Source organism: Cervus canadensis, chromosome 1 (genome assembly GCF_019320065.1).
Source record: "Cervus canadensis isolate Bull #8, Minnesota chromosome 1, ASM1932006v1, whole genome shotgun sequence".
Lineage (NCBI taxonomy): Eukaryota > Metazoa > Chordata > Mammalia > Artiodactyla > Cervidae > Cervus > Cervus canadensis.
In genome coordinates this window covers 100916827-100926241 of record NC_057386.1, presented here as the reverse complement: position 1 = coordinate 100926241, position 9415 = coordinate 100916827, and positions in this window count along the sequence as shown.

Sequence of the window (9415 nt, the reverse complement as noted above, 5' to 3'; positions counted from 1 at the left end):
GGCTTCTCATTCCAGTGATTTCTCTTGCTTCAGAGCACAGGCTCTAGGTGCAGGGGCTTCAGTAGCGCTCTGGGCTAACTCCAGAGCGTGGGTTCAGTGCTCAGCTGAGGCACGAGGGCTTAGCTGCTTCATGGCATGTGGGATCTTCCCTGATCAGGGATTGAACCCACCTTTCCTGCATTGGTAGGAGGATTCTTAACCATTGAGCCACCAGGGAAGCCCCTTCAAATTGGTTTTTAAATGATCGTCTAGGTAAAAATTCTCTGAGGTCAAAGCTCATGCCTAAGCTTATGCAAGACTTTGGGTGAAAGAGAAACATTTCAGCATCTGTTTACAGGACAATCTGAAAACAATCCAAAGATTTGGTGGGAGATTTGCTAAATAGATCACACTGCAGGAAGAGGATGAGCTCCTGGAGGATAATTAGTGGTTGTGCCCAGAAAGATGCTTCCTGACCCAACTTGTAACACATTGTACCCAGAAAACAGCCTGTTACAAAAACAGGGTGAGTGGTACAGAGCCAACTTGAAAAGATAGACATAAAATGATATATACCACATTGTTATTTTGTTTTTATTTATTATTTTTATTTACCTTTTAAATTTTCTTTCTTTTTTTTTTTTTTGCTTATCCACCTTTCCTAATTTTTATAAAAAGATAATCGGCTTTTCTTGTTTTAAGGTTCAAGAAGAGAAAAAAACAAACCATAGACCACGGGGTTGGAGGAAGCACCGCCCCCCCCCGCCCCCCCCCAGGGGATGTGGGTGAACAGAGGAAATGAGAGGCTTGCTGCGGGGAAACCCCGCTGCTCTCAGAATGCGGCCCTTTTTCCAGGGCCCGCTGGGAGCTCAGTGACAACTTTTCTGATTGCTCTCCACCCATTAAGCACCAGTGAAGTTAAAACCTCAATGGAACCCCAAATGTCCAAGTACCCATGTTATAAAATTAAATGTAATTTAACAAATGCTATGATTCTAATTTGTTGCTATAAAATCAATGACTCTTTTTGGCTGCCAGGTAAAGATTTACTGTTTACAAATGTCTTATGTGAGCCTCCCAAGCCTCCTCTGAGCGAGTGTTACGTTCCCTTGTTACTAATAAAGGAATAGATCTAGTGGATTTTAAAACACTTTCTACTAGTAAGTGCCTTATTTAACTGTCAGATTCAAAAGCTTACACTCTTAACTTAAGCACATAATAATTTTAAGTATTCTAAATCAGGGCAAACTCTTCATAAACTTCATTTTTGATAGAGGTTTAACCTTCCAACAAAAGGTAGGCCAAAATTTAGTTATCCAACACCCACTGTAAATAGATGCTGCCTTCCTTCTTCTATGCTCTCTAGTCTGAAAGGCAGTCATCACCACATAATGCATTCTAAAGCATACTGACCTGCTGTTTCCAGATTTTCTGTTCTCTTCTGGACCCAGGCTACCTGGTGTGGACTCCCAGTTCAATTATTTAATAGCTCCGTTACTTTGACCCTCTCCGTACCTTCTCTTCTCTTTGGTGAAGTTTATTATTTGTAAAAACAGGCCTTTCCTCATTGTGATTTCAGATGCGTCCAGCAGTAAGCAGCTGCGAGCAGCAAGCAGTGGCTGGAAGCAAGATCTTAGTTTTCTGAACCAGGAGTCCTAACCACTGGGCCATAGCAGTTAGGGCCAGAGCCCCTAGTGCTTGCCTGACTTAGTCAAGAATGAATTCAGGCAAGGAGGCAGAAGTTAAATCGCAAAGTAAAAAGTTTACTGAAAAGAAAAATACATGTGGAAAGGTACATGGGTGAGCTCAGAGAGAGAATCTTGACTTTAGGAAGTTTAAATCCCTGATAACGGGGCAGTTTTCCAGGTTTTTGTCTTCCTTCAGGCCAATCATCTTGCTTTGTCCCCCCTCACTCCAGTTAATTTGTCTCAGGACCCTCCCCTCCGGTTGCACATACACCTGTGAGCCAAGATGGATCTCAAAGTGAAGTTTTCTGGGAGGAGCAAGACTCAATATGGCCTGGAGATATCACCTGACTTTTGACCCCAAGGAGCTTTTCTGCTATGTGTAGTATCTCCCTTGTCCCAAAAAAGAGTGGGGGAGGGGCAGGTGCAGATCCCTTAATCCTTTATTCAAACAGGGTTTTGCATCTATTTGTCCTTGCCATGGTTATTACCTTGACTGTTGCCATGACTATTACCTTAAGGTGTTTACAAGAGACAAAGACTGGCTATCTGCCCTGTTTCTCTTGTTACTTCCATTTTGGAGGGCAAGCAGGAGGCTGATTGTAAATTCCTCAACTGGAGCCCACCCATCTCTTGTCTCAGAAAATGCTAACAGTTATAAGTATCCAACCTGAAGCCCACTTCTTCCTGCCCCATGAAAGGCAAACAGGAGGCCGGTTGTAAATGTCTAACCTGGAGCCTGTCTATCTCCTACCTCAACTGGATTGAGATCATTAAATGAGTCAATAACTCTTCACGTGCTATCTTCTTTTTTATCATTTTCCTACCTATGCTCTTCATTTTTAACACATTCAATATTTGGTAAGGTAACGTCTCCTTTATGACTTTTGTTCAGAAATTTTCTGGCCATTCACGTACTTTCCCCCATAATGATTAACTGAACACATTAAAAAAAATCCCTGATCCACAAGACTTTAAGCCCATCTGGATACAACCTCCTAAGAACCCCCTTTTGACCCTAAACCCCTCTCTTCCATCCAGGGAATTACCTTCATCCCCAGGGTCCCCCTGAGGGAGTTCACTGCCCCAGGATGCCTTCTCGAAGGTCCTAGGGTAAGTACCTCCGGGGGGTGGGGTGGAGGTATCAGATTTGTTGAATGTCTGTCTGCATATTGGGTACTTGTGGCTGTTGGAGACCAGTTCTTTGGCCCTTCCTTGGGTTCACAGAATTCCAGGGAGCAGGCCGTCTGGGGAACAACCTGGGAAAGCAATGCTGGACAGAAAGACAGGCATCCCGGGTAGAATGCTGTGAAGGACAGAGGAAGTGTAAGCAAGAACTTCAAAGAGTGACTCAGTTGTCCCTCCTTTCTTGGAAGACGGCAAGTGGCACATGGGGGCAGGGAACAGGAAGACCCTCCCCACACCCTGACCCAGAGGCAGTTGAGGCTGCCAGCCCTGCTAGAGGATTAGACCCTGTTCTCCTTCAAGCTTGGATGAGTTGCACTCCAGCTACAGGTCTTTCAAGGGAACAAAGGTGTATAGCCCCCTCCTCTGGGTCCTGTGCAGGGCCTCTGTGGCACACCTCCTTCATCACCCTGGGTGCCAGCATCACCACTCAGGGCCAGGACCAGCATGTGGGTGCCCGACACTCCCTGGAGTCTGGATCTGTAAGGCCCAGGCTGGAGAACTTTACTGTCCAAATAAGGCCTGCACCAGGGGAGGCAAGTGAGGAACCAAACAACTTAGTCATCAAGATAAATAGTATTTTAACACAGTATTTTTAAAAAACACTTTTTTTTTGGCTAGAGAATTCACAATGAACACACAAAAAATTTAAAGATGAGATGACTACTACTGATTTTTGCTTTTGCTTCAGGGTCAGAGGTGGCTGGGCAGTGGTGCTGTGCCCAAATAAGACCCACTTCACCTGCTGCAACCCTTCTCTCCCACTGGTGGTCAGTCAGGTATGAGGTGGGGACAGGGCCTTGGAGCCCAGGGACTGTTTACTGAGCATATGTGACTCTGTGAGGTGGGTATTTTGCCCTCATTTCCAAATGACTTTTGATTTTTTTTGCTGCATTGAGTCTTTGTTGCTTTGTGCAGCCTCTCTCTAGTTGGAGTGAGCGGGGGTACTCTTCACTGTGGTGTGAGGGCTTCTCATTGCAGTGATTTCTCTTGTTGTGGAGCACAAGCTCTAGGCACATGGGCTTCAGTAGTTGCAGCATGGGGGCTCAGTAGTTGCAGCTCACAGGCTCTAGAGCATGGGCTCAATAGTTGTGCTGCATAGGCTCAGTTGCTCTGCAGCATGTGGAATCTTCCTGGACCAGGGATCAAACCCGTGTCTCCTGCACTAACAGGCAGATTCTCATCCGCTGCACCAGGGAGGTCCTGCTGAGGTGTTTTTTTTCCTTTTGTTTTTTTAATGGGTGCTGTGGAACTTGAACATATGCTTCTACTACGCCTATTGATGTGATCATACGATTTTTTGTTATTCAGGTATGAATTAGTGATTGGATTCTGAAATTGAATCAGCTTTCTACTCCCAAGATAAACTCCAATTTATCATCATGTATTACCCTTTACATATTTCAGTAGTAAATTAACTAAATTGAAGATTTTTACATCTGTGTTCATAAAGAACATTTATAGTATCTTTTATTAAAAATATCAGAGTAATACTAACTTCATAAAATGAGTTAAGATGTACTTGTCATCTATTTTCTGGAAGAGTTTGTATAGTATTGGTATTACTTCTTTCTTAAATGTTTGATAGGAATGACCACTGAAATGATCTAAGCCTGGATTTTTCTTTGTTGGGAGATTTTAAACTGAATTTAATTTCTTTAATTAATGTAGCACTATTTGGATTAGCTTTATTGGTAGTTTCTATCTTTCAAGAATTTAGTCCATTTCATCAAAGTTGTCAAATTTGTGTTTTGTGTTGTTTATTCCCTTTTTGTTTGTTTGTTCTATTGGTCTCTGGTCTTATCCTTACTATTTCATTCCTATTTACACTGGGATCTACTTGTTTTTTTCTTGTTTATTATGCAGAGACTATTGATGTGAGACCCTTATTCTTTTTTAATGCAAGCATTTAGTGATATTCTCTCTCAGTTCACTTCAGCTCGGTTCAGTCACTCAGTCAAGTCAGACTCTTTGCAACCCCATGAATTGCAGCACGCCAGGCCTCCCTGTCCATCAAGAGCTCCCGGAGTTTACTCAAACCCATGTCCATCGAGTCAGTGATGCCATCCAGCCATCTCACCCTCTGTCGTCCCCTTCTCCTCCTGCCCCCAATCCCTCCCAGTATCAGGGTCTTTTCCAATGAGTCAACTCTTCGCATGGGGTGACCAAAATATTGGAGTCTCAGCTTCAGCGTCAGTCCTTCCAATGGAAACCCAGGACTTATCTCCTTTAGGATGGACTGGTTGGATCTCCTTGCAGTCCAAGGGACTCTCAAGAGTCTTCTCCAACACCACAGTTCAAAAGCATCAATTCTTTGACGCTCAACTTTCTTCACAGTCCAACTCTCACATCCATACATGACCACTGGAAAAACCATAGCCTTGACTAGATGGACCTTTGTTGGCAAAGTAATGTCTCTGCTTTTTAATATGCTGTCTAGGTTGGTTGTAACTTTCCTTCCAAGGAGTAAGCATCTTTTAATTTCATGGCTGCAGTCACCATCTGCAGTGATTTTGGAGCCCACAAAATAAAGTCTGACACTGTTTCCACTGTCTACCCGTCTATTTGCCATGAAGTGATGGGACCAGATGCCATGATATTAATTTTCTGAATGTTGAGCTTTAAGCCAACTTTTTCACTCTCCTCTTTCACTTTCATCAAGAGGCTTTTTAGTTCCTCTTCACTTTCTGCCATAAGGGTGGTGTCATCTGCATATCTGAGGTTATTGATATTTCTCCCGGCAATCTTGATTCCAGTTTGTGCTTCTTCCAGTCCAGCGTTTGTCATGATGTACTCTGCATAGAAGTTAAATAAGCAGGGTGACAATATACAGCCTTGACATACTCGTTTTCCTATTTGGAACCAGTCTGTTGTTCCATGTCCAGTTCTAACTGTTGCTTCCTGACCTGCATACAGGTTTCTCAAGAGGCAGGTCAGGTGGTCTGGTATTCCCATCTCTTTCAGAATTTTCCACAGTTTATTGTGACCCACACAGTTGAAGGCTTTGGCATAGTCAATAAAGCAGAAATAGATGTTTTTCTGGAACTCTCTTGCTTTTCTGATGATCCAGCGGATGTTGGCAATTTGATCTCTGGTTCTTCTGCCTTTTCTAAAACCAGCTTGAACATCTGGAAGTTCACGGTTCACATATTGCTGAAGCCTGGCTTGGAGAATTTTGAGCATTGCTTTACTAGCGTGTGAAATGAGTGCAATTGTGTGGTAGTCTGAGCATTCTTTGGGATTGCCTTTCTTAGGGATTGGAATGAAAATGGACCTTTTCCAGTCCTGTGGCCACTTCTGAGTTTTCCAAATTTGCTGGCATATAGAGTGCAGCAGTTTCACAGCATCATCTTTCAGGATTTGAAATAGCTCCACTGGCATTCCATCACCTCCACTAGCTTTGTTCTTAGTGATGCTTTCTAAGGCCCACTTGACTTCACATTCCAGGATGTCTGGCTCTAGGTGAGTGACCACACCATTGTGATTATCTGGGTTGTGAAGATCTTTTTTGTACAGTTCTTCTGTGTATTCTTGCCACCTCTTCTTAATATCTTCTGCTTCTGTTAGGTCCATACCACTTCTGTCCTTTATCAAACCCATCTTTGCATGAAATGTTCCCTTGGTATCTCTAATTTTCTTGAAGAGATCTCTAGTCTTTCCCATTCTGTTGTTTTCCTCTATTTCTTTGCACTGATCGCTGAGGAAGGCTTTCTTATCTCTCCTGGCTATTCTTTGGAACTCTGCATTCAAATCGGAATATCTTTCCTTTTCTCCTTTGCTTTTGGCTTCTCTTCTTTTCACAGCTATTTGTAAGGCCTCCTCAGACAACCATTTTGCCTTTTTGCATTTCTTTTCCATGGAGATGGTCTTGATCCCTGTCTCCTGTACAGTGTCACTAACCTCCATCCATAGTTCATCAGGCACTCTGTCTATCAGATCTAGTCCCTTAAGTCTATTTCTCATTTCCACTGTATAGTCATAAGGGATTTGATTTAGGTCATACCTGAATGGTATAGTGGTTTTCCCTACTTTCTTCAATTTAAGTCTGAATTTGGCAATAAGGAGTTCATGATCTGAGCCACAGTCAGCTCCCGGTCTTGTTTTTGCTGACTGTATAGAGCTTCTCCATCTTTGGCTGCAAAGAATATAATCAATCTGATTTTGGTGTTGACCATCTGGTGATGTCCATGTGTAGTCTTCTCTTGTGTTGTTGGAAGAGGGTGTTTGCTATGACCAGTGCGTTCTCTTGGCAAAACTCTATTAACCTTTGCCCTGCTTCCTTTCATACTCCAAGGCCAAATTTGCCTGTTACTCCAGGTGTTTCTTCACTTCCTGCTTTTGCATTCCAGTCCCCTATAATAAAAAGGACATCTTTTTTGCGTGTTAGTTCTAAAAGGTCTTGCAGGTCTTCATAGAACTGTTCAACTTCAGCTTCTTCAGCATTACTGGTTGAGGCATAGGCTTGGATTACCATGATATTGAATGGTTTGCCTTGGAAATGAACAGAGATCATTCTGTTGTTTTTGAGATTGCATTCAAGTACTGCATTTTGGACTCTTTAGTTGACCATGATGGCTACTCCATTTCTTCTAAGGGATTCCTGCCCACAGTAGTAGATATAATGGTCATCTGAGTTAAATTCACCCATTCCAGTCCATTTTAGTTCGCTGATTCCTAGAATGTTGACATTCACTCTTGCCATCTCCTGTTCGACCACTTCCAATTTGCCTTGATTCATGGACCTAACATTACAGGTTCCTATGCAATACTGCTCTTTACAGCATCGGACCATGCTTCTATCACCAGTCCCATCCACAACTGGGTATTGTTTTTGATTTGGCTCCATCCCTTCATTCTTTCTGGAGTTATTTCTCCACTGATCTCCAGTAGCATATTGGGCACCTACCAACCTGGGGAGTTCCTCTTTCAGTATCCTATTATTTTGCCTTTTCATACTGTTCATGGGGTTCTCAAGGCAAGAGTACTGAAGTGGTTTGCCATTCCCTTCTCCAGTGGACCACATTCTGTCATTCTCTCTAGGCACTGCTTTATCTGCATCTCAAAAAAAAAAAAAAAAAAAAAAAACAACGTTGTATTTTAACTTGTATATGTTTATTTTCCGTATTTTTCTTGAAATATCTAGGACTCTAATTGTGTTCATTTCTAAGTGTTTGGGGATTTTCCTGTTCTTTTTGCAATTGGTTTCTTGTAAAGTTGCATTACAGTCTGAAGACATTTTGTATGATTTCAATTATTTGAAAAATTTTGTAATTAATGTCCCAGGATACAGTCTGTATTGATGAATGCTTCATATGCAATTGGAAAGAATGTGTGTTCTGCTGTCAGATGTTTTAGATGTGTTACCAAGTCTAGTTTGTTGATGGCATTACCCAGTGCTTCCACAGTCTTGTTTACTTTTGGTCTCCAAGTTATGCTACTGAGAAATGTTGAAGTGTCCAACTAAACTGGTAAGAGTATATAAAGCTTTGTTTTTGCATGATTTTGATGCTTTAAGTGCCTGCACATGTAGGATCATCTTTTTGGTAAAATAATACTTTTCATTATATAAGGTGTCTATATATTCCTGATAATTTCCTTTGCTCTGAATATATATTTACTCTGCTCTGAATATATATTTACTTCCAGAAAAGGGTGTCAGCTTTTAGACTGGGAAATAGGGTAAGGATGACTCAATCTGATCTGTATTTCAACTAAGGTTGTTGAAGCTTTTGGTTGATTTACTGCAAAACTGCCTTCAGATATTTTGAGGGCAGATCAATCTGAGCACAGAGATGTAGAGGTCTGCTTGTGCTCACAGTCAAGCTGCCAGCTTTCACAACTGTACAACTTGCCTTAAAGCCTGTAGTTTAAGTATTTACCTATAGTTTATTTTGGTTTTTCTAAATAAGTCAATCACATCTGCACACAATTGGATTTTTGTTTCTGCCCCAAACCCCAATTCCTTACAACTTTTTGTTGTCACATATTGACTAGAACTGCCATTAGATTGCTGAATAAAATTGATGAGCATGCTTTAAATGTTCTTAATATAAAACATTTAATTTAAAGCTATACTGTTTAAATTACTGTTTTATTATAAAGTATGACAGTTGTCAGTTTTTGGAACGTACTGCTTGCAAAGGATTTAACTTCTATCTCTAATTTAATAACAATTTAAAATCATCTATAGGCATTCTAGCCCATCAACAGATTTATCTATACATACTGAGATACTACTCATGGCTTCCCCCTCCCCCCAAGTAGTGATTAATTTTACAAAAAGATTTTTTAATATTAAATGTTCCAAGCATCCTAATATGTTTTAATTAGGATCAGATTCAAGTGCACATAACAGAACCAAGTCTCCTCCCAACAACAAAAAAGACTTGGACAAGGCAGTTCACCTTTCTTTTGTGTAAAAACATGCCCAGATTTGGTAGTCTAGGGTTGGTATAGCAGCTCCATCATAACCAGAGAGCCACATCACTCTTCTCTCTCTACTATACTCAAGCAGATGGCTTCCATCCTCAAGAGGAATTCAGGTTCTAGGATGGCTGCTGAGTCTC